The sequence below is a fragment of the Anser cygnoides genome, chromosome 2 (assembly GCF_040182565.1).
Source record: "Anser cygnoides isolate HZ-2024a breed goose chromosome 2, Taihu_goose_T2T_genome, whole genome shotgun sequence".
Classification (NCBI taxonomy): Eukaryota; Metazoa; Chordata; class Aves; order Anseriformes; family Anatidae; genus Anser; species Anser cygnoides.
The window spans coordinates 16743714-16768837 of record NC_089874.1 but is presented as its reverse complement, the minus strand read 5'-3'; the positions used below and the strand labels follow the sequence as shown (position 1 = coordinate 16768837).

Below are 25124 nucleotides of genomic sequence, written 5' to 3'. Positions count from 1 at the left end.
TCATATCTGCAAGTATGCAGGAAATGAACATAAACAAAATGTTCTCTGGTCTTTGGTTTCAGAAATCCAGAATTTATTTTTATCTTCAGATTGGCACAGATAATGCTACGCTGCCTTTCTGAAGGGGCACTAAAGAGTAGATGGGGCTCTGAGTGCCTAATCCATGCAGTTTTTTCTCTGCCTTTTTGCTTAGCAGTCAGGTCTGAACGGGAGGAGAAGGAACGGGTTCATTCCCAGGCACCTTGACTGCCATGGGCCTTGGAGTTACCAACCCACCATCATCATCACCCCAGCAGCTGATGGGGGTTTGATACAGCCGTGTTTATGCACTTCTGGTGTTTGCTAGGGCACAGATTTTTATCTTTGTTCACGGACACGGCTCCAGTTCGCTGTGTAGGGGCCACATGGATTCACCTCCCTGTGGCAACCTCGCCGACCCGTGCGGCACAACGTGGGCTGGCACCGGGCATCACGAGGGCTTGGGCAGGTTGGGCGATTTCCAACTGAATGGCCTTTTTGTTGTTCTTTGGATTGGTTTGGTTTCCCATTTGAAAATGCCGGTTCATCAAAATGGGAATGTTCACAGGAGTGTGCTGATTTTGACAGGTTGCAGCAGCTGGGGGAGCTAAAAACCATTGGTTTTGCACCAGGAGGCTGCGTTTTTTCCTCCAAGCAGCCGTCTGAGGGCAGCCCGGACTCCTGGCAGAGCAGGCAGCACCTCCGCTCCCTCGCAGCAGAGCTTTCCTGATCTTTTACATATCTCCAGAGTTTTCCCAGGATGGAAGGTGCTTTTTTTTTTTTTTTCTTCTTCTTCTTTTTTTCTTTTTCTTTTTTTTTTTTTCCCTGCCTCAGATAAGAGTTCTTGACCTTGAAAAAAAAAAACACAAAACATTTTATAGGCTTTCTGTCCATCCTGGACTATCGACACACACTGATGAACTGGAATAGCCACTGTTGAATTGCTTTGCCAATGAACTGATTAACTGCTCGGCTTCTGAGCATTACTAACAAGAACAACCATATCTCCTGCAAATTAGGGTGCAAAAGGAAAATAGAAATCCTAATGAGGTTAAGGACACAAACCCGACTAGTAGCAGGAAATGCTACTTGGGCCCTAATTTCTGCTGTGCGCAACCTTGCTGTCCTCCCCACGGCCACCTGAGGTGTCTCACTTGTCCTCACGTGGCAGTGGACACGGCTTTATTGCTTTTTGCTCCATGGTGATGCTGGGCAGGGCTGCTGCTGACCCCACTGTCACATCTCCCAGAGCCCGGGTGGATTCATTTAATTTGAGCTGCCAAATGGTTCCCAGAGGGTGTGAGCTTCAAACTGCTGCTGTCTCAGACTGGGAGAGATTAGCAAAAAATGAAGGACTCCTTATCCCAGCTTCTCCCTGGGTACAGCCCAACATAATCTGATGCTGCTTTTTTTGCAAAGACGTGAGATGTATTGCAAAGGGGGTGATAAGGGAAGAGACCCAGACCTCTTGATACTTTAAGAACAGAAGAATATTTGCACTCAGTTTTTGCTCAGGGAAATGCTCCCACTCCTGTATCCATAAACCCTTTCATTCTGTGGGAAATTTCACTGCATCATCATCGCTGTCCCAGGAGACATCCCTGACTGCACCGTGAATGGTAATTAAGCATGAAAACTTGCATTGCAGTGGCAGTGATGGGGCAAACACCGGAGTGCAGCTCTGGGCTGTATTATGATACAAAATTTAGATGCATTTGCAGATCTGGAGGGATATTTTCCCTGTGCTGTACTGACCAGTGCCCAGAGAAAGACTTGTGGCCTGCTGTGAGCATCCTGCCTTGCTGTGGGGAGGTGGAAAAGGCAGGCTACGAGACAGGGCTGACCCTCACCCCTCATGCCCTGGCCTATATGGTGCCCCGTGCTCTGGCTTCAGAAGAAGCTGCTGGCATTTACCACTTCCTACAAGGTGCTCAATATTTCAAAAATATCACCCCGCCAGCCCTATAGGTTGTATCCCTGAAGGATGGAGCCAGGAGCTCATCTGCCAGCCTCTGTGTTATTTTTCTTAATTTTGTCATGCTTCATTGTGATTTTTTTGGTGGGAAACATTGCAGTAAGCTCTTCGGTCTCAGTGCAAATCTGAGTCTGATTATCAGAACTTTGCCAAAAATAGCCTTGTTTTTCTCCACACAGCGAGTGACCCACATCGACAGTGTGAGGCTTGTTTTCTCTGGAATAGCAGCAGGTAGTTTTGAATGAGTTTTGATCTCCTAGGGACACTGTATAATTTGAGTGCAACTCCCTTTACAGCCTTGCTTTTGAGTGAGTTTCTGTGGCTCTAAGGAGCAGTTCCAGCATCTGGGAAGTCATATGCTAAATACCAGTTTCAGAAAAAAATCAGGCAGAGTTAATGTGGCCATAAAATTGAGGAAAGTTCAACTTACTCCGACCTTAAGGTCTGTTTCATTATACTTCCTGGTGTTCTGCTCCTGCTGATGTTCACTCTACACAGGGCATGCTCATCCTTATTCATCTTCATCATTAAAGACCTGAAGAGGGTTTACGGTGCATTTCCCAGAAAAACTGCCCTCTAATCCTCCAAGTGAATGAAGCAGAAATAGGTCCGAAACACCCAGCATCTTACAAGAGAAAACAGATTAAAGTGAGTTAAAGGGGAATCTCACATGATATTTCATTTCCCTTTTTAGTGTCCATTTCTCTGTGCAGTTTGCTTCTTTAATTCTGATTATTTTTAATAGTGGTGTGCATTTGTGTAGCAGAAGCAGCGTCAAAGCTCCATGCCCCGCTGTGCCAGAGGGACCCCTAAACACAAGGGAGTCTCACCACAGGGATCTCATGGTTGGTGTAGCAAAGCCAGGGTAAGGATGCTGAGGAAAGATGGTTTCTTTCAACATACAGACCGGGATAGAGGCAGAGAGGTGTGGGCGTAAAGTTTCCTAAGAAGCCGGTGCTGCCAAGTGAGAGCAGTTCTCAGAAGAGCTGAGCTCCCCTCTAATCAGTAAAGTAATGGGCAAATTCTTCCAAAGAACTCCGGACAAGGGGAAATGAGCTCTTCTGGGGATCTGGCCTTATATAGTTATTGTAGCAACTCAGCTTTGGTGCCAAGTGTATGAAAATCCATCACAGAGTGACTTGCCAAAGTGATACAGGGAGCCTGCAATGTGTCTGGGGGATCCAGTCCTGGTCTCCGAGTCAGAGGACATTGTTCAGGCCTCTGGCTCGTCTGGGAAGCACAGGGCCTGGCCTTGGCTTTGCTGCCTTGCTTCACCCAGAATTGCTCGTGGCAGATGGTGTGATTCCCCAGCAGCATTTCTGCGTTCCCTGGGGAGCTGCAGGGAAGGACCTGGCCCCTCCGCAGGGCCGTGTCCCCAGGCCTGGCCTGGCTGTGGGGAGGCTGGGGCAGCCCCACCTCGCCCTGGCCACCCTCAGCAAAGCTCAGGGCCTGGGGCTCAGCAGCATTTAGCTCTGCCATGCACAACGTGCTGGCTCGGGGAATGCCATCAGCGGGTTGTTGAAGCATCCTTCACCGAGCCTCATAGTGTCATCTGCCAGAAAATTTTGTTGCAAAAAACAAAGATGCAGCTCAAACGCTGCTCCACAAGCAGTGCGAGGGGAAAGTGTCGGTGTGGTGCTAGGCCTTCCACTTTTTCACAACTTACCTTGTTATTCACTGGAGTCTTCAGCTCAGTGTTTCCTTCAGACAGGACTTCATGCTGCAGCCTGGGCAACCATTTGGCTAATGGTGAAGAAATAATTACAGGCTAAAGGCCAGGCATGTTAATGGAGGCCTTCTTAGAGATGCAAGCTACAATTCTGGATGTATTAAAAAGAGACTAATCCTAAACTTCTCACCTGCCTGGAGGCCTCCTCCTTGCTGAAAGCATCAAGAACCGTGAATTGGTTGAGCCAAAAGCCACAGGGCAGGGCAGGGCCATGCGTGGAGTGTGCCAGGAGGGCCCAGCGGGCACTGAGGGACCAGCCATGGGGGCTCGAGGCACCCAGGCCAAGCCCGGTCCCTGCCACTGACCCAGGCTCTTAGGGTGGGCGAGCCACGTTTGTTCAAGCAAGCTGGAAAAGAAAACTGCAGCAATTACAGCACAGGAGCTGAATGGCCAGGTTTGGGCACGTCCTGTGTCAGACGTGCCCTTGCTGTCATCATCATCAGCTACTCCTTTTCCCCAGGGAGCAGCCGCCGGGTCCCTGCCAGGGGCTGGCTCTCGGCTGCGGCAAGGAAAACCTGCTGCTGTATTTCGGCATGGTCCTTCCTCCTTGCCTGTGCCTCACAGGGAGAGTCTCCCTCACTGTGTGACTCTCAATTTGCTTTCATGTGGAGGAAAAAAGTGTAACAAGCTGATGGCACCTTCCACCAGCACAGCTCATTTCATGGTCCTTGGTGCAAGAGGTCCCTGTGTTCCTGCCATCAGAGGTGTGAGAGGAAAGAAGACATGCTGTTACTACCTCCTGACAACCCTCACGCTCTGCCTGACTATAATTTTCTCAGCTCTGCTAACAGAGCTCTGCTAACTCTGTTTTCCTCATCAGCCTCTATTTCCAGGACCTCAGAGGTTCCCACTCCGAAATCCTTTTCCCTCAGCCCGCTGTTCCTTCATTTTTTCCACAGCGTGCCCTGAAACCTCCAGCTGAACAAGGGCCTCTGCTGTTCACTCCTGTCTCATCAAATGTGCCTCTCTCAGCCAAGGGCTTCAGCCTGTCACCTTGCAGCTGGACAAGGCATCGCTGCTGTAGCAGCACCTACAGACCTTGTCTATGCAGTTAAGGAGTTCAGAAAAGAGCACGAGAGGCCTTGAGCGGCTGTAGTTTGGCTTGGTCCTTCCTGGTCCTTCCATGGGCCTCAGAAGGCACCTCTAAACGAGCATGCCTGCAGCAGTAGCAATCTCATTTGCCTGTCGGAAGGGACTGGGGATGAGGATAACCTTTCCTAAGTGGAAGGTCCACTGGCTGGGCGCTGCTGCTGGCATCTCTCTATTGCTGAGCAAAGCTGGCTCTTCTCTAGGAGTGTCTTCAGAGCTGTGCCCCCCTGAAGTTCAGCTGTCTGTGCAGCCTGGTTTTCAGCTATCTCATCCTAAAGCTACTTACAGGAAACGCGTGTTCTTCCTTCCGAAATCCATGTGGGTTATTTCATCACATCTTTGCCTGCCACCTGCCATACTCACCAGCGAACTATAAATGGCTGGGTGATGGGTTGTAGAATAGGGACAGATAGACAGAAGAGCTTTTTTTAAAGAAAGCTTAAATAAGGCATAGTCAGATCATAATACGCCTTTCTAATATTGTAATAATATACTTCTAGCCAGACAGGAATTTTCCAATCATTATCTATTGACTGAAATCCTCCCACCCCAGAAACTGACCTTACTGTGCTCTTGTAATGCTGCCCTCACCCATGTGGGTCCCAGATTTTCTCCCAAAAATGCTTCGCCCTGCCAGGAGGTGAGCTGTTCTATGGCACCTGCCTAGTAAGTCATCTTAAAAGTATTTGGCCTTCTAGGCATGCTGGGGAAAGCATGCTTCCCAGCGCCTCCTAGGCATGTGGGGAGATACTAGGAGCCCACCAGAAGCTGGATGATTTAGGCTTCATCATCTTTGCAAGCAGGGTATTCTTTTGCAAAGGAAACTCCTGAACTGAAGCCCATACCTGCACTGGGAAGATTTGAAGCACCACCAAATGTAGACATTCTGCTTGTGGTGTGAAAGGGAGGAGAGCTAGGGATACACCCAAGTGAGAAGCACCATACACCTCTAAGCATCCAGGGAGAAGAGTAAGTTTGTTGTCTTTATTTCCTCTAAATTTGTTAATTTAGCCAAAATAATTTACTAAGCAATAAAATTTCCCACCCTACTCTGAGTGAGCCTTATGCCAAGGCAGCCCTGGGCACCGCCACAGGACCATTCCTGAGACAACTGTGGGGCTCCCCAGGCCTGAAGGTGACTGCAGCTTTCCTTACCAAGTGCTGGGCACAGCTTGCCACCTCCTCTGGAATCCCCATAGGTCCCTGGCATGGCTCAGGAGCTCACATCTGGTCCCTGGTGGCTCACACGTTTAACCCTTTGCCCAGGACACCAAACCAGTGACCCCCCCTAACCCCAAGCTGGGGGCCAGGTCCCTACTGCCATATGCTGGGAGGTGCAGGGTGAGACCTGCTGCTTTTGGAGAGGGGAAGCCATGCCCACGGGGGGTCAGCAGCTGCCAGCGCCCCTCCTGTGCCAGGACCTCGGTCCCCCAAATCACACACCTGCCTGCCTTACCCTGGGCTTGCAGCTGAGCTTCACACACGTCATTTAGTGGGAAATACCTCAGTGTAATCCGCTGGGTTAACCTGCACTTACTGCGAGCTTGTTCTGTTTGTCACATCGCTGGTTTCTTTTTAATTCACCGTCAGGTTGTGATTGACATAATTTTAGAACAGAAAAAAGCGTCACGCTCAAGAATGAAAATAATTCAAGAGTTAGCAGCTTAAATTCACTTTTTTTTTTTTTTTTAAATCCCTTTTTTTAGCAACCATCACAATTCTATGTCTTTTGGTACTTGCTTCTGGGAGGGGCTGGTTCAGGGCCTCAGCTCCTCCATGCTTTGATTAGAGAAAACGTTTGCTTTATTTTGCAACAGAAGCAAGCACCAGATGTCAAAACTACAGAGCAGAAGTGTGAAAATGTGTCCTGCTACCATTCCCAGTGGGCTTTTTTCCCAAAAGCTTGTGTTTTCTAGATCAATCTTACAGTTTTGTGTGATCTTAACTGAAGATTTTTTTTTGGCTGGGTGGATTGGCAACATCACTTCTAGAAGCGGCTTCCTAACTCAAAAGAAACAGAAACTTTAGGAGATGCCAGGTGAGGCCCACTGCCTGCAGGCCTCAGCCTGGTGGGGCCACGGTGCAGAAATACCCAGCGGTGTGCAGGGGAGGTTCCTCTCACGGATTGGGAATAGTTTGTTGGCATTTACACCTGGGGAACAGCCATTCCTGCTAAGATCCACGCTGTTAGGGTTGGATGAAGCAGCTCTAGGAAACTATGTGGAGCCGACTTGGCTTTGGAGGCAGCGGGCACGCTTGTGGCCTGCTCTGCAGCAGGAGAAGCAGGCCCGACCCGCCTTCAGGCGTGCGGGGAAAATAAAACACCGAGCTTCATCGATGGGCAGGTGTTTGACTTCCAAACGCTGTGTCAGGGCCGAAATCTGGCACAGGTTTCAGACAGAACCCTTTTTTTTTTTTTTTTTTTTTTTTTCCAAAAATACACAGACTTGAACAAAATGGTCAAATCCGGGTCCAATTCGTTGACTTATTTGGGAGGCAAAAGGAAACTGACACTGAACCCATCCCACCGCTAAAAACCAACATCAGTTTGGAAAGGTGACATTTCTTGCCTTGACATTTTGGAAATGAAAGTCTTCATTTTCTTTTTGTTTGTTTTTAATGCGCTGTTTCTTTGTAAATTAAGTACAGTCTGACGTAAGAGATAAACTAGAAAATGAAACCACATGTTAAGATCAAATGCTTTCACTAGATTCAAAATTATTTTTGTTTTTTTCCCTCCCACACTTTTTTTTTTTTTGAGTTTCTGTGGAAAAATGGGCTCTTTTCAGGTCAACCTGCAGAGCAACTTCTGTTGGCCTCTCTTCCTCCCACTGTTTCCTATCTCGCCAGCTAAGCAAAAATGGAAAATATATTCCTCTGCAGCACAGAAACTTCCTTCGTGCAAGCAAAACTCCTCTTTCCAAGTGGAGCACTAAGCACAAGAAAATGAGAGGTGTCATTTTCTTCCCTCAGGGCCCTCCAGCGGCTTCCTGTGTCCTTGCTGACATACGTGGCCTGGTGGCTGGCACACCTGCTCTGACCGGCCTGGCGTGACGTACCAGTACCTCTGCAAACTGGGAGGCAATGGTGCTTCCCCAGGAGGGCTGTAACACTTGGCCCTGCCCCAGGAGCAGTGCTTGTGTCTGCTGTCCTCGTGGGGTCACACGCGAGGACAAGGTGCGACGGGTAGCTGGAAGTGGCCAGCAGGGATGATCTGATGGCAGTCACAGTGATGCTGAAGAGAGATCCTAGTCACCTCCCTGCTCCCAGGGCCAAAACAAGAAGCTCCCAGAGCCGGGCTGGGCCAGGCATTGTGGGGACCTCAGAGAGCTCAGCCTGAGCTCTGGGAAGCAGCGCGGTGTCCCCAGAGGTGGCACTCGTCCTACAGCGGGAGAACCAAGCAGGTGCCCCAATCCTTCCTGACAGACAAACCCACTCTCGCCCACGCTGGTCATTGAAGATGCTGGGCCCATAAATCAGGGTGGGCTCTCCTGAGGCCAGTGGTGACCCACAGGAGGCAGCACCCCGGGTGCAGGGCGCTGGCTGAGAGGTGCAGGACAGCTTCCAGCTCCCCCCCACGCCGGGGCGGGATGCCCGCCTGCGGTTTTCAGATGGGCTGATTACGTCTGCAAAGCACTTGGGAACGCTTTGGGATGAAAAGCATTATGTAAGGGTAAGATAATGTTATTTATAGAGCCAGGTTTTATTTAAAATGGAATTAAACTCTGGCTCACGAAGCTTCTGTTGTCAAAGACAAATTGGAACTTGTCCTCCTTTCCTCTCTAGCATTTTGCATCCAAATTGTTCTGCTTCCTCAGTTCAGCCTGAACTTTAAGGATGTGCTTTATTTACCAAACATACCTCTCTGGCAGTTACTAGATCTGTTTTCCTAAGCCATCAGCTGGGAGGTGAACCTGGGAGCCTGGACTGTGGCTGTGCCATGCAGTGACAGCAGCTGCGGCACCAAAGTGTCATACAACAGGAAATGAAGGCAGGTTTTGAGCTGGATTAAATAAAAAAAAAAATCAAAACCACCCAACCAGTTTCCTGGGCACAGTATTTTGCCTGTGTTTGACAATTTCCGTAGTAATATGTGAGCTGCAGGGAGGCTATCAGGCTTGCAGCCCTGCTGGGGATGGCACTTCTTCAGCGTGCTAATACCTGTGTTCTCGTACAGCTACAGACGTGGTGGCCTTTTCAGATGTTGCCTTTTTACCTTAAACAGCTTTATTTGTTTGTTTTTGTTGATGTTGTTCGAAGGACTATATTAAAATCCCCCAAAGTTGTACTTTTGACAAAACACGAAAACCCGTTTGTGCTGATGTCTGATGAACTCCACGCTAACAGGTGCTGGGAATATAGTTTTACGAGGCACAGCACCTTACAGAGGTTGGTCTGCACAGTTCATCTGCTGCCTCTCACTTGTCTCAGTATCTAGCATGAAATTCCACACATGCCTTTTATTTAGGAAAGAACACAAAAGTATGTTATCTTATTCCTCTGGAATTTTCCACAGTTATTTAGCATGTTAGTTTAAGCATAATTGGTGAGTGGGCTCTTGAAATTTATATCTTAGCAGCGCTTATTTACATCAGGCTTAAAGTAGTCCGTTTCAGCCGAGGTAGATGTGAAGCATTAGATTGCAAACGTACCTAATCCATCTCTCCTCCCCCACAACCAGAAATCCTGTGGTTAAAATAACACAGCCTCTATTCAGAGCACAAACTTAGAGCTGCTAGCGGGAGCAGGCTCGGGATTCAGACAACTCTCCGCAGATGAAGCTGTTGAAGGGTCTCTCCCGGTTTTGTTTCCCATCCTACTTCTGATCCATGCGAGGAAGGCAGGGGCTCTCCTGCGTGCGAGCAAGGTAAAGATCTTCTGCGTTCTGTGTGCGTCTGCATGTGTACATAAAGGAGCCTGTAAATGTGACTGTAAAAACGCAAATGTGACTGTAAAAATGTTGCTGCTTCTACAGCGAGAAGCGTTTGGGAAATGGCTTCACAATCTTTAACTGTTAATCTGCTCTGGAGGCTGCTCCCGTACAGCAGAGCAACGATGAAATGATAGTCTGGCACGGCGAGGCTAGCAGCAGCAATTCCCCGCCGCACGGTAGAGAGGCTGAACGTGTGGGAAAGGCAGCAAATAGCAGAACCGGGCACCGCTGTGGTCCGGCCAGCCTGCAGCATGGCAGGCGTGTTGCTGACCCCCAGGTGCAGCCCCTCTCACGGGGCTCCACGCAGGAGGCAGCGCGGTGCCGGAGGTGGCAGCGGGTCTGGGAGCAGGGGATGCGCTGAGGCTCTTATGGCAACGGCAGCGCGGGGTGCTCAGAAGTGTTGGGATGCGGCGTGCTGGATAATTGACTGCCTTTATTTGCTCTTACTGCTTTCCGTGTCCCAGGGGATGTAGGAAAGCATCTCCTTGAGCGAGGCAAGATGCTTTCTCACAGCGCTTCAGGGCGCACCTCCTGCCTGCCACAGCTGCCCTCCCCTGGTCCCCGCTGTCCCAAAGCCCTGCCAGCCTGGCAGCACGCACCCAACTCCTCTGCTGCTCCGGAGGGAGGAGGAGGAGGAGGAGGATGCTCTGCGTGCCAGGTCCCTCGCAGCGCTGAGCTGCCGTGCTGCGGGGAAGCTCCCGCCTGGCAGAGGTAACCTCGTCCCTCCAGCCAACACCGCTGCTTTGTCCTGGAGGAGGAAATGTGGTTTTATCATCTGGGTGCCTGGCGTAGGGAGGGGGAAGCGAGGCTGCAAGGAACACAAACGCAGAGTTTTTCACGATAGCACATTGTGTACAGCACGCCGTGGCGGAGAGGCAGCTCGGAGGAGAGAGAATATGCACAGAACAAAGAAATGTGGTCAGGCAGCAACTATAAAATTTCCATATAGAAAGTCAAGCTGATGTCATTGCAACTTCCCAGAGCGGTGCCAAGAATCCTAAGCTCCATATCAAGATTCAGTGAAAATCCCCCGCATACTCACAATTTGTTCATGTGGAAAAATGAACTTTCATGGAAAATATGCATGGGAATCTGCCAGAGGAGTGTGTTGCTTTATTTCTTTTATTAATTTTGAGCATGTTAGTTCAGAGAGCAGTCCCATTTTAGCATCAGCTGCCCCCATCCAAGAGTCAGAAGCTCTCATGCAAATGCTGGAGGTGAGGGAAGCGTGGTTTTTTTGTACGACCAGTTGTCAGATGGGAAGAGCTGTTCGAGTAGGAAGGGGAGTGGGAAGGCTCAGTGGGATGACTGCATTAAAGCTTTTTTTCCTAGTGACAAATCTGAATCGTGATAAGACACACCTGAATGGAACAGCGTCACCAGCTTTTCTAAGGCTGGATGTGTCAGGGGTGGGATTGCGTGTAACTCCTGTGATTAAGATTTCTCGTACACGCCTCGCTATAAGACCGCATTCATGGTCCCTTATAACTTTGCCAGACTCGAAGCATTTAGACTGAATTTTTCCAACTTGTTTGTCTGCCTCAGGCTAAGATCTTTTCTGGAAAATTTCAGCCAAAGCTGTCCAGCTATTTCCAAGAATGAGCATAGGGGGAAAAGGTGTTGTTGTGCAACTGGAAAAAGCGGAAAGGAAGAAACAGGAGGGGGGACCTGGTGATCCTTTCTTTGGATAGTTCTTATCCCTCTGCGCTTTGGAGCAGAGATCTGAAATTTGGCAGAAGCTGAGCTTTCTGTCAGGACTGTGGGTTGTTTTAATTTTTTTTTTTTTTTTTACTTTGTAAATCTCTTCCAATTTGGCCTCGTGATAGACTTTGGAGGGAAAAAATAGCAACTTATTAAGGACATGCTAGTGCTCAGTAGTCAAAATCTGCTGAGATTTCTTCCCGCGTGAGCGAGCCCAGCCCACTGTCCCAGCAGCTCCCGGCGCTGACCCCGATGCTCCCGGGCACCCAGCGGTGCTGCCAAGCTCCTGCTGCTCCTGTTGCCTGTCCACAGCTCTGCAGGGACGAGGGGCTGAAGCATCACTCAACCCTGGCAGGTACCAGAGCTCAGAAATGCTTGTGAAGCACCCAGAGCCCGTGGGAGATGTGCCGCTGTTGGGAAAATCAGTCCTCTGTACACAGAGGAGGACTTGGGTGGCAGTTAAAGCCTAGGACCACACAGCACTAAGGAAAAAACAAAATACCGTACAACGTCTTAATCAGTGAAGACTGTCCACCCCGCCCCATGGGATAAAGCTGGGACCTCTAGCAAAATGCTGTGTGATCATCTAGTGAACAAGTGCCATAACACATGGCAAAAGGGAGCCCTAGTTCTGCAGGCTCTTTCCTCGTGGATTTTTCAGTCTTAAAGTTATTCTTGCGGCCTATTTCTGTGTGTAATGCGTGTGCAGCACTTTCAGACAGATGGTGAAATGTCAGGGTTTCCATTTTGCCACTTGACATGATTCCCACAGCGAAAGGTAGAGAGCGGCAGTCTGCTCGCTTCCCTTCCCGCTGGAGCTGCAGGAAGTGGTGGCTCCTTTCACTTCTTTTAGGGCTATGAGCCATGGAGCACCCCGTACAGCCTCTCCTTTCACAAAGGCAGGCAGTGGTGCTTCATCATCTCCATCAGCTCCTTGGAGCCCCGTGCTCACATAAGGACTCCGATGTGCAAGGCGGTGTGGGTTTGGTCAAAGACCGGAGGAGCAGCCACAGCTCCTCGGGAGCTGGCAGCATAAGCAGAGACCAGAGCTGCCTACAGACCACTGCTGAGAGATGAGGGAGCACCAAGAAGCCACGAGACTACACCGGCTGCCGTGGCAGGCAGTGCTCGCTTTGTCGCAGATGTCACAACAAAGAGTTTTAAGCAAGTTTTTTTGCAGGAGAACTGAAATGGAGTTCAGGTGTGAACCCAAAACCTTCATCGCTTGTGACCTGCTCCAAACCCAGACCCCGCTCCTACCCCAGCTCTACTCACGGCTGGCAGCTGGCTTTATCCCCTCGTGCTCTTCCTACAGGTTTGGTTGAATTAAAGCAGTCTGTGGGACGGGACCAGCTCAACAGCCACAGCCCCGCGCCTTGGGACACGCTCTTTGCTGGAAATTAAAGTTCATGAAATTCATTCTGCAGCTCCTCAATGGACAAAGCGAGGCTTTTGTGTAATTCCTATTTCTCATATGTTTCCAAGTAATCATGAGTTATGAACTGTTCTGTCTCAGGAATTAATGCTATTTTCCAAACGATCTGCTTTGATCCGCTCTGCAGACTCCCGGAGCCTGCAGGTTGCGCGGGCCGGGTCTTCTGTCTGGAGCCACACCAGGTCTTGGGTTTCTGAAGGTGGTCGTATCGCACCTTTGAGGACCCCAGATCCCATGGCTGCAGAGAGTCAGGCTCATCCCGGCCCTGTGCAAATCATACCCGACTCTGTATGGGGGCTGTGCCACGTCTTCGGGTGCAAGGATAAGGAAAGGATTTACCTTTTTCAAAAGAAACTAGCATAAGGTGAGGAAGATGAGCATTTCAGCCTCTTGCACTGGCAAAGACTATTTGGGAAACCCCTACCCAGATGTAAATTCAGGTCTCCCAGCCTAAACTAAGTGCCATAGATTCCCCTAAGTCCTTTTCTATCATTCACAATACCCTTGTGAATCCCATAGCCTAACTGTCTGTATGAAACCATGACATACACAAGTTCCTAATAACTTCAAGCTCTCTGAGGACATTTTTTTTAACTGCTTACAGCCTTTTAGCATGTTTTCACTTTCATTTAGGTGCCTTGTCCCTCAGCGGTGAATTTCTCTCATTTTCTCTTCTTTCCTGCTACTGCCGGTTGTTTGTTTGTGCCCTCGGCGTTTTCCACCTGCAGGGCAGGAGGCGCCTCTTTGCATCAAACCTCTGACAGCAGCGCTGAGTCTTGGCTGTGCTCAGCTCACCGCACGAGGTGACTCCAGCTCTGTAGCCACAGATAAAATATCCTCCATGTTTCCATCCCTGAGCCTAACCAAATCGAGCAGCATTTTAAGGCGAACCCGTGTTGCAATTTGCAGCCTCCACCACCAAGGCTGTGTTTGTGTCTCTGCTGAAGACCTGCCAACGCCTGACCGATGGGTCACGCCTGGCCATCCACAACCACCTTTGTCCTGTTGTCCTCAGGGACGTGCTCCTGCAGTGCTAAGCTCTGCTCTTACCTGGACTTACCCAGCCGTGTCATCAGGCAAAATGCCCGAAGGGCTCGCAGAAGGCAACGCGTCCACTGCTGTGACTGCAAGGACTTGTACCCCTGCTGCACCCAGCACCAGGCAGAAACGGGGTTGTTGATAACCTATTGTGGAGAAATAGAACCAAAAGCGATTGCTTTCCTTGCCGCTGCTGCCTTTGTTCACAATGTCTTGCATTTGGCCTCTTTCACGTATGTAATCAAACATCGCTGCTTTCCACATGCTACAGCTCGCTGTGTTTAAATTCAGAGGAATCTCCCTTAAATATTTACTTAAACTATAACATCCCTTGAGCTCTTTATAGATTGCTGTACAAGATTGCCTTTTGTAAAAGACCCCAGATTTTTTTTTTAATTTTAAAATTTCCTTGATCTGCTTCCCCACCTCACAGCCGCACCGAGGGCAGCACCGCCTCCTGCTCAGAAAGCTGGTGCCTACTCCTTGGGGCTCACAGACCCCAACCTCAAACCCTGCCAAGGGCTCCCAGAGCCGCAGGGCAGGGTTTCAGCACACATTGTTTCTGTCCCAGGAACACATCAACCCCATAACTTCCAGGAATAGGCAGGAAAACTGCTTTGAAAGCCTCTCTTCCTACCATTGCACACGCACGGCAGCTGAGGCTGAAAGTGCCAGCATCTACAGCCAGTTCATTGTTTTCATATAAAACGTGGATAAAAAATGCAGGCGGTCCTTAGCAGCTGTGGATTAAACGCCTGATGTGCCCAGGTGGGTGCAGGGACCTGGGCTTGTAGGTGGTGTCCCCAGAAGTGCAACCCCACCTGCACCTGGGGACCTTGGGGACACGAAGTTGGGATGCCTGGGGACATGAAAGTGGGCTGCCTGACCCAGCGCCAGGAGCCGAGGTGAGCAGGGCTTTTGGTTTGGGGCGGAGTTTTGCAGAAAAGTGTTCTGCATTTTCTTTTTTTTTTTTCTTTTTTTTTTCTTTCTTTAAATTTCAGATTCGCTAGCCATGGAAAATGAACCTTTCAATAACATTTAAATTATAACTTCAGATCCTGTGGTTCTGGGCATTTTCTGAGCAACAGACCTTCAAGACACATAAAACAGTCTGGGCTATTCAGCTGGAGGCCTCAAACCTGAGAAGGACCCACTACTCACCATACAAAGATTTTGATATTATACATAAAAATAGGGGATTCACTTTGCTTCTATTTAATTTTAGCTAATGGTGCACATTCAGCAAAGTATTAGGTAATTTTCACGTTATCTGTTAAAAAGTTTGCCTGAAATAATCAGTATCTACGTGGTGGAGAACTACAGTCCTTCTTCTGTGTTTCTAATTCCACAGTACTCCAGCATCTTGATGATTCATATACTGGCAAAATCTGCACAGCCAGTGTACGTTTGGGTAGGAATTGGATTACTCACCCACATAAGCAAGTGCAAAGGAGGTAATTCGTTATGCTGTTCCTCGGCTATAATTGAGCCTCGGCTTCCCATTCTGGGCTCTCTGTGGGTTTAGTCGGGGGAGCTATGCAGAGGAGAAGTACCACAGCCTCTCTGAATCATTTTTATTCTCATCCCGGTTCTTTATCATTAATTACATCAAGGCACATTTCCATGGAGACCGAGAGCAGTGCCGTTAGCCCGCAGTCCCTCCGGTCCCCCTGGCACCTCCACTTGCTTTTCTAAGTGCAGTGCTCCTCCAGCAGGTCCCTGGGGAGGAAGAGGCAGGCTGCGTTTTGATCGAGATCCTCCTCGTACTGAGCGTCAATTTCAACAGGCTAAATAAAAAGACACGTCCTGTTAGAGAGTGAGCGCTATTGGTGAAGCTGGGGGATCAATTAGTCTTTCCTGGTGGCTGAGGATGATTGCAGAAACAGATTTGAACATCAGGATGGCACTGAGTATTACTTTCCTCCCATGGTGGATGCAGTACGTGGAAAGTCTGCCTCAGACATCCTTTTCCTTTTTTTTCAGTCTGAACTGGAAAGACCTCCTTGTACTTTCCTCTCCACCGCACGAGGCCATCCTCAGCAACATGGACGTAGTATCGCGGTTTAATAAATTCAAATCAATACTTCATTACTTTGCTCTGTTAAGATGAAGCACGTTTTTCCCCAAGTGGGTACAAAGGGCTTTTATCCAGCCCTTGCTCACATCTACCCAGTCACCTCGTGTTGGCGTCAGGGTCAATTCCCTCCTTTAATTTCCTCCCGAATTTATTCACAGCATCTGGCATAGACCTTTGACTGCGAATGTGTCTGAAAGAGTATTTCCAGAATAAAGTCCTTACATCTTTTTTAAAAAAATTCTTGCCTGTACTAGTCAATCTGAGCAGCCGCATGATAGCACGAAAGGGCTTTTTTTTCCTCTCCTTCCAGTGGTAGCTCTCACATAGCTCCTGCATTGCACATTGCTGCCCTGCTTTCCATTTCATGGGACCTCCTGGCAGTCATGCCCTTGTCTTTGTACACGACCAGGTCAGGAAGTCAAATTACAGGTAACCTGAGGCATCTACGTGGCCTTGAAAATATTGTTTCAGAAATGTACAGGCCGCTTAATTCTGGAGACAAGTCATGACGATGGTTCAGAGCTGAAACGACTCGTTTCCAGCTTGAACTGAACCAAAACCTCTGATTTCCTCTTGGTCTGACATTAGTCTGTGACATCCTTTTTGTGCTCTGGCGTCTCGTGGGAGCTGTAGCTATCTGCAATAGCTCTGGCTCACCTGCTGGGCTGCGTGCACCCACGAGTGGCAGCAATTGCACTCCTGTGGAGCTGGGAACACCCCTTGCACCAAAGAACGGGGTGTTCTCAGTCCTGCTTCACCCTGCACACCCGTAATGGGAGGTACTCACCCAGCGCAAGGTCTTTGAGGAAGCAGATTGGAGTAGAAATCCCATCACCTCCGGGAAGCCCTGGAGATCTCAAGCAGGACACTGAAAAATGAAAGGAAGATTGGTCACGGTGGTGCTGGAGGGTTACGGAGATCGCAGGCACGGGGGGCAGAGGCAAAAGCGGAGCTGGGCACTGTGACCACCCTGCTGGGCTCCTCTGCGAGGTCCCCGACTCTTGCATGGCCAAGGGCTGCACAAATTAATGTTGTTTTAGTTCGGCCATGCTCGTGTGGCTTTATGAGTGCTGAAAGCAGCGTGAGCCCGAATGATTAACTGTTGTTATTTATGAGGTATAATACTGCCCAGTCCCGGGGCTGAACTTTCCAAACCAAAGCCCAGTGTATACAACCGGCCCTGCCGCTCTCCAAACAGTGCCCAGCATCAATCACGGCGCTGTAAACTGTTTACACAGAGCTGCAGGCGTCATAACTTACTGAATAACTCTCTCGTCAGTCAGATAAGTAAATATTTCAAGAGACTGTGAACATCGTCACCAGCCCCGACTGCCCAGACCAGCTCCAGATGGACCCAGGTTAACAGGGGACCAGAACTGCCTCGCTTTGACGTCCCTGCTCCAAATCGGGTTGAGAAGGGATCTGAAAACAACCCCCCGAGGGAGGCTGATGCAGTTTTAAAGATGCTCAGCTTTCTGTGGAGCTAACAAGGGGAGGAAACCATGGCAAGTACTTACAAGGAAACTATCTTTCTGACTTTGTAAGTTGGCATTTTGGGGAGCCAGAGGGTTCCCCTTCTTCTCCATGCCCTCCTCGCTTAGCCAGACAGATGAGGGGAGGCCAGCAAACGCCTGCAGCAGAAGGGACGGGCAGTCCTCTCCTCAGGCCATGTCTAGGGACCACCGTATCTGGTCTGTCACACTGGTTGGTGACGACGGATGGTGGCAGGGCCTCCACAAAGCCACCTTGCGTAGTCCCATGGGTGTGAGGAAGGGAAAGGTGTGAGGACGAAGGGCAGGTGCTGTGAGGACTGCTGATGCTGTGTCGCAGGGGGGCTGAGCGGGACAGTCCTCCCCCAGAACCCACCGAAGGCCATGCACAAAGTTCAGTATGGGCTGAAAACTTCGTAACTCATTGACTCGAGGTTAACCTGATGCTGAGCCATCGGCCAAGCTGCATGTTTGGTGTTTGCTCCTTAGGTTTTTGACCGGGACCTACTTCCATCCAATTCCTTTAGAAAGATTTTGATTCTTTCTCTCTTGAGAGATCAAGATATCTCTTCCGTACCTCCTGATTATGCTGGTGCCGAGGGGAAGTTTTCCTAAAAGTGTGTTTCCATGCACGGTGTGTATTACTTATTTAGTGTCAGAGGCATGTGTGAGGCTGCCTGTGTTTACAAGAAGGCAGGGTTTTCATCCCAGGACTAAACCAAATGCTGCCAAGACAGCGCAGCACGGGCATAAATAAAAGATAGCTTGTGGAGACTGTCGGCAGTTCTCATCCCCTCAAATGTCTGCTCCGGTTTGTGCACCACCACACTGACTGCCTCTCCAACCTCGATATCCTCAGTGGTGGCTGGTATAGGAAAACAGGTAAAGTAAGAGTAATTCCTCACAAGTGGGTAGATGCATAGGGGAAAAGGATGCAGAAGCAACATCGACCTGGTGGTGCACATCCCTGTGTGAAATGCAGTCAGTCCAGGTGATACGTTCGTGTCCTGCAAGCATGGAGAGGTTTCGCCTGCTGTAGTAAAAGTTTTCTAATTCCTAGATAACCTTGGTTGAAAAGGACAGCACAGAGTGAAACATGCAGGGGATCTGCCAGAAATAAAGGTGTTATTTTTTAAAAGAGAGCTGGAAATGCTCCAGCTTTGGATCCAGCTCCAGCTCTAGCTTCCAGCCGTGGATACAAACCCACATGTATTTGGAAACCACCTGAGTGCCACCAGCATAGAGGAACATGTGTGTGTGCTGTGTGGGGAAGGGAAATGGAAGGGAAAGGGAAGGGAAAGGGAAGGGAAAAGGGAAGGGAAAAGGGAAGGGAAGGGAAGGGAAGGGAAGGGAAGGGAAGGGAAGGGAAGGGAAGGGAAGGGAAGGGGGAAGGGAAGGGAAGGGAAGGGAAGGGAAGGGGGAAGGGAAGGGAAGGGAAGGGAAGGGGGAAGGGAAGGGAAGGGAAGGGAAGGGAAGGGAAGGGAAGGGAGGGAAGGGAAGGGAAGGGGGAAGGGAAGGGAAGGGAAGGGAAGGGAAGGGAAGGGAAGGGAAGGGAAGGGAAGGGAAGGGAAGGGAAGGCAAGGGAAGGCAAGGCAAGGGAAGGGAAGGGAAGGGAAGGGAAGGCAAGGGAAGGGAAAGGGAAGGGAAGGGAAGGGAAAAAGGGAAAGGAAAGGAAAGGAAGGCAAGGAAGGCAAGGCAAGGCAAGGCAAAAAAAGGAAAAGGTGATGATTTCTTCCGTCAACCACTGCCTGCTCCTGGTCACATACCCTGCTGGCCTCTAAGTAGCTGTAGTGCTGTCATCTGTGCTACCTGAGGCTTTTTTTGTAAGCAAAAGGTGCTCTGTAGCTGTCTCTGTGTTCCTCTTGACCAGTCTCTAAAATGGGAACTTAAAGAATGCAAATGGGGGTAGATTTGCCCTTAACTAAGTGCTTTTCTTTTCTTATCTTCACTGGTGCATGTCACTGTTTTTTCATCCATTAGTGATTTTTTTTTTCTCTTAACATCGTCTCTGATTTCTGTGTCATGAGGGGGAGTATTGTCAGATCTCATTCGCATGATGGGAGAGGCAGAAAATCCGTCCCATATATCATGTGCCCTTGGCTCCCAACACCACAAAGGATTTCTTCAAGCCCTGCTCATTATCTCCTTTTATACTTTAAAAGAGAAGCTAAAATGCTGGTGACAAATGGCCTCGTTTATCACATTTAATTGACTGACTGTTCTTTTAAGCCTCTGAAATACACACTTTGGGCCAAAGCACTGGAAAAAGAACATGCCATTTATCCTGGTCCGCTGCCAGGTCACATTAAAAAATGTTCAGGAGGTGTTTGCTAGACCAGTACATCGAGTGTGCTTGCTCCAGCAGCGTGTCTCCAGCTGTATGCTGTGCTGCTTTCTGGAAAGGAGGCTGAGCAACTGCTCCAAAAGTACTTTTTATCCTTTGCTAATAGCGCTAACCATTTTACTAGAGACCTGTGGATGTGCAGCACAAGGTCTGCGCCCTCTGCAGAGGGTAGGACCTCCAGAAGCTCCACGAAGTGGAAACCTGGACATCGGGAGGTGGCCTGCTGTACCACTGCGGGGTTGCTTGTGCTTTTGATGGTAACAAAAATGAATTGCAGGCACCCAAAGGGAGGCCCCTTGCTCCTATCCTGTGCTTCCAGCCCCTTGTGAGCCTTGCCCTGCCACAGCAAAGCCCCTGCTACCGGCCTCCATTGGACTGAAGAGACGTACGGTGCCGTTTGGGAGGGACGATGGCACTCCTCTGCCCAGAGCTGGCACTGCCCCTGTCCTGGGACGCAGCTTGGCTTGGAGGGCCCGCACCTGCACAGGCTGAGTGTACACCTACCGTGTCATACTGTTAGGGGGAAAATAAAAATAATAAAAAAAAACTCCATTGTTGCAACACGTAAATAGAAATGCAACATGTGAGGCATCTCCCTCCCCTCTGTTCAGCTCCCTCTGTTAGTGTGTGACTTCACTGAGAGATTTTCTTACGGATAGGGATGCTGTTCCTCAAAAAAATGTGTGTAGGCGGGCAGGTAGGCTGAAGAAGGTGGTGTGGATTGGAGAAGAGGTGGCTGAATAGTGAAATAACATTTATCATAAAAGAGTGAGCAAAAGGAAAGCAAACAAATTGTCCTCTGTCAGTGCTGTAGGTAGCAGCCATGTGCTAAAATTTCAGTGGGGGTGTGTACTTCGTCTGGCCAGGAGGGAGTTAAGAAAGATTTAATACAGATTCAAGACAGATTTAAGAAATGTTCCGAACAGTAAGAGCAGAAAAACTCTGAAAGACTTCATCTCAGGAGGCTGTGGAGGTTCTGTCGGAGGCTTTCAGGGGCAGGCTCTCCACATGTCTGCAGGCAGTGCCCTAGGCACGGGGTGTGGGGATGGACTGAGGGCAGCCTGGGGGCCCTTCTGCGTGACACTTCCAGAGTACTGACCCCAGCAAGAGACTCCTCCGATAAAGCTCTTACAGAGAACATGACTCTGGTTCTGAAACCCCCACAAACCCCCCCCCCCAAAAAGGGGGGTTCTCTGAAGCCCCCCCAAAAGATTTCAGGCTCAGCCGAGCCCTTCCCCAGCTGGCAGATGGAAACCTGTCGTCTCCTTTCCCCATCCCACCCTGCTGCCAAGGGGTGCCCCGAAGCCCCCGGCACCCCACAGCTGCTGTCCCCCATGGGGACCTCGGACCCCGTCCCCCTGCGTTCACCCCACGCTCACCAGACCTCAGGGGGACTCAGCATCGCGTCCAAGGGAGGAGATTGACACAAATCCCGCAGTCCCAATTAGCAGCCCGCCTAATCCCCGTGATGTCAACAGGGCTTTGCATGGCAGGATTTGGCCCACCGCCCTCCTGCGGGAACCGCAGAAGAGCTTTGGGTTTTATTCCCCCCTCCGTGGTAGGAGACAGCAAAATGCACTGCCGAGCTGTGTTCGTATCTGTGGGAAAATGCGACAGAAAAAGGTGTTTCTGGGGGAACACAGGGAAATCCCGCTGGGCTGCTCCTCTTTAACCCTAAAACATACATATATGGGTTTGCCTACATTCGTGTGGATAAATATATTTTCACGTCCAACACACACAGCCTCTGGGGCTAGCACAAGGCACACGGGCGGCAGGGGGAGGAAGAGGGGGAGGCCGAGGGGGGGAAGCTGCCGTGGGACGCCGCGGCTCTCCGCTAACCCCCATTTCTTACTCTGCTGGAATGCAACCAGTGACTGTTCCTACTATTTAAGGAAAAAGGTTCCTATACAAAATCCTGTGGTTTTGAAGTGATCCTTTTATAGGCATAAAGAGATTTTTCCACATCCCTCTGTTTGATTTCTTTTTTCACTCAGACCTGGCTACTCACACAGATATTTACAGGGTACCACGCGCAGGAATCGTTCCTGCTCTTGGTGCTGGAGCTCAAATATCCCACCAGCTTACCACAAAAAGCCACAAAAAGCCAAGCAAACTGAAGTCGCTTTAGCCATAGGACAGTGCTACTGAGAGTTGAATTTGGTCCCGTACCCATCCCGAGGGATTTGGAGCTGGAAATGCCTCATCACGGAGCTGAACGTGCTGTGTGCTCTGCAGCGGGCTCACCCTAATCACAGCTCTCCCTAATGAATTGTTTACGCTCGTGTTTCTCAACAACAGGGCACGTTAATGGAATTTGTAATTTCCTTGCTTTGGAATAAGATTAACTATATGTTAGCCTCGAGTTAACAGCAGGGGCTTTCAGGGTGTTTACCCTAAACAGTAATTGGATGCAATGTGCAATGTGTGCCTGCTGCAGAGACCTCAACAGCCGTCCCGCCTTGCCCAGGGGCGTGCCCCGCTCCCAGAAGTGGGAAATGTGTCATCTGTGCTTGTTCGGGTTCGGGGAGGGGTGACCCCAGGCTTCCCGTGCCCCGGGCAGCGAGCACTGACAGGGACCAGGGGGCAATGTGGGGTGCTGGGGACTGTGAGCGCAGGAGCCCATGTGTGAAGGCTTGGGGGGGCTCAGGTGGGATGCATCCATCCAGCTGCTGCTGAGCCGCTTGGCCCAGCCAAACTGATGGGATGCCAGGGGGAAAAGCAAAGCTCAGGGACTTACAAAAAAGTCCACGGCCACCTGAGATCTTCTCAAGTCACCCTGCAGGCACCGGCATCCTTGGGGTTGTCCAGGCACAAGTGCTGAGCTGGGGGTCTGAAAACAGCATTGCACAGCTCGGCGCTTTATAAGCACCAACACCATCTTTAATTTATTACTCCAGACTATACAGTCACATACAGTGCTGGAGGTAGCTTGTCCGCACGAAACTTACAAAAGAAGGGATTTACAGAGTCCCAGTAGCCGCTTGGTGCCAGATGTCTATTAGCTCATCACATACATATGCCGTGCAAGGATGCCGGCACCAACACTCCCCTGCTGCCGAGACACGCCTGGTACCACCAGCTTGTGCTGACATCAGTAGCAACCTGCCCCAGCATCTCCCCCACCGGCGCTGGGGGAAGTGGAGAGGACACATGTTCCAGATAGAAACACCGCCAGGGTCTGTTCGCACAGTGGCTTCAATTTATCTAATTTTACCTCAGATTTGATCTGAGTGGGAGGGATTCCTTCACAAGCTGTGTCCTGTCTGACAGCTTACACACTTCTAAAAAATGAAACTACGGGAGTAATAATAGGAGCAACGACAAAACTACTTCAAAGCAGCTGAGACTCCCAGAATGTGACAGAAAAACTTAACCTGCTACCTGGCTCCCCCTTGACAGATGAGGGATGTTCCTCATTCCTGCTTTAAGGTGGTGTACACCTCCAGCCTTAGAAGAACGACTCCTGATTTACTCATACACCGAGTGAGTGGCAAGTGCCGGAGCTGGATTTGGGGTCATTGGCACAGGTCTCAGTTCTCCAGGCTTTGAGCTCCCTCAGCTCATTGTTGAATCATCAGTCAAAGTCATCGTTTAAGTGTGCACAAAGCCCCCATGGAAAACTGTGTGATCCAGATACGCGTGCAGCTCATCTAGCATGAATGACTAAAGCCAGGCTAAAGATACATTGACAGAGCGGGGATGGAAAACTAAGTGATGCCCGCCTACAGAGGGACAAACTCGTAGCGCTCTCCCCAATTGTGGGTGGTCCATTGTGCACCATTCTACTCAACGAGAACATTAAACTCATACTTGCGAACCTAATTTGAAAAACCATTATCTAGACTTCACAATGGAAGCATTGTAACCTCCTCATTTGCACATACTGAGCCTCAGCCCCCAGTTCCTCTCCAGCACACAGAAGTCTCTTCAAAGTCCTGCGATCTGATTTGAAAAAAATGCTGTAGGCGTAAAGTTAGCGTGGAAGTACGCGGCCCACTGGTGGCTCTGTTTTCATCCGCACAGAACACGAGGCCAGCGGATGATTTATTTTTATTGGCACTGCGGTCAGATAAGCTGCCCTTATGATGAATGAGAGGAGCACGGGTCGGCCTGAGCTGTCAGTCAGAAGGCAGAAAGACCGCAAAATGCAATTTAATTACGTACTCCTTGAGCATGCACTGCTGGGTAGTGCCAGGGCCCCGCGCCTGCTGCTTCCCCCATTACTCTCAGAAATAGTGCTTCTGGTCAGGGAGGTCACTATTTGCCCTTGGACCGCTCTCGATCTTTGTAAATGCTGTGGCATGTCATGGGAGATTATGGCTATGTCACGACTGAAGCAAAAATGTCTGGCTTAAAATTAAGAACTAAATATCAGGGCTGAACATCAGGTGTGCTTCACCTCCTGCCTTCCCTGGGCAGTGGGGACAGCCTGCAATTTGCCATCTGCGACCACCTCAGAAAGGTTTCTGGACCTCACTGTAACAAACCATTTTCCTCTGGTTGATGTTCTCTTAGTTTTTACAAACCAGACTTGTTGCAATCACCCGGACTTCGGAATTAAGCAAACAAACTTTTGATGGATATTCTCACACCTTCTGCGTTGCAGCCAATGTATCCTATGCTTTTCTTGAAGGAGACCTTGATTATCGCGTAAATTACATTTTTACCCTCTTCTTCTGAGATCTCAAGTGGGAAATGAATTTTTGGGGGGATTGAAGGTTGCTAGAGAACTCCAGCAAGTGAAAAGATCATGAATACAAATGGACGGCTTGGGAGGAACATCAAAGGTTATTAACAGCACTGCAGAAATGCTCCAGAGCTTTAGAGCTCAGTGCTGTGGGTCTGTGTGCCTTCACAGCGTTGCTCGCACTGCTCGGATGGTAGCATCGTGATTTGTACCACTTTCTGCCGAGGAGGAAACGAGGCAGCTGTCCCACAGCTTCCAGGCCAGTAGCCAAGACCCCAGAGAAGAGCAGATTGCAGCTCCGTGTGGACGTGGACGTGCTCTGGGTGTGCTTCAAGCACCCACAGCAGGGAGCAGGGCTACTCGGACTTTCGTGACTTAAAGATGTTCTTCCTAAAACAACACATTTTGTCATGGCTTTTTAAAAGTCGCTTGTTGCAGGAAAACTCTGCTTTTAAGCAAGTATTTTCCAAATGATTTAAAAAATGACACCTGTAGTTTAAGTTTCTAATTTCTGAAGAGCAAAATATCCTGAGAAATTTGATTTTTTCCATCTCATCACAACTCAAAAAATATATATATATCACAGAGGGCTCTTTCTATTTGTT

The 25124-nt window shown here is 49.6% G+C and overlaps 1 protein-coding gene across 1 annotated transcript in view; it reads left to right on the top strand.

Annotated features, from left to right (window-relative positions):
• Window positions 1-9519: 9519 nt before the first annotated feature.
• The window catches only part of JCAD (junctional cadherin 5 associated), a 60730-nt gene continuing 45125 nt past the window's right edge, over window positions 9520-25124 (top strand). The window contains exon 1 of the mRNA XM_013191715.3: window positions 9520-9678. The gene's annotated coding sequence lies outside the window, so the exon portion shown is untranslated. The remainder of the gene's footprint in view (window positions 9679-25124) is intronic.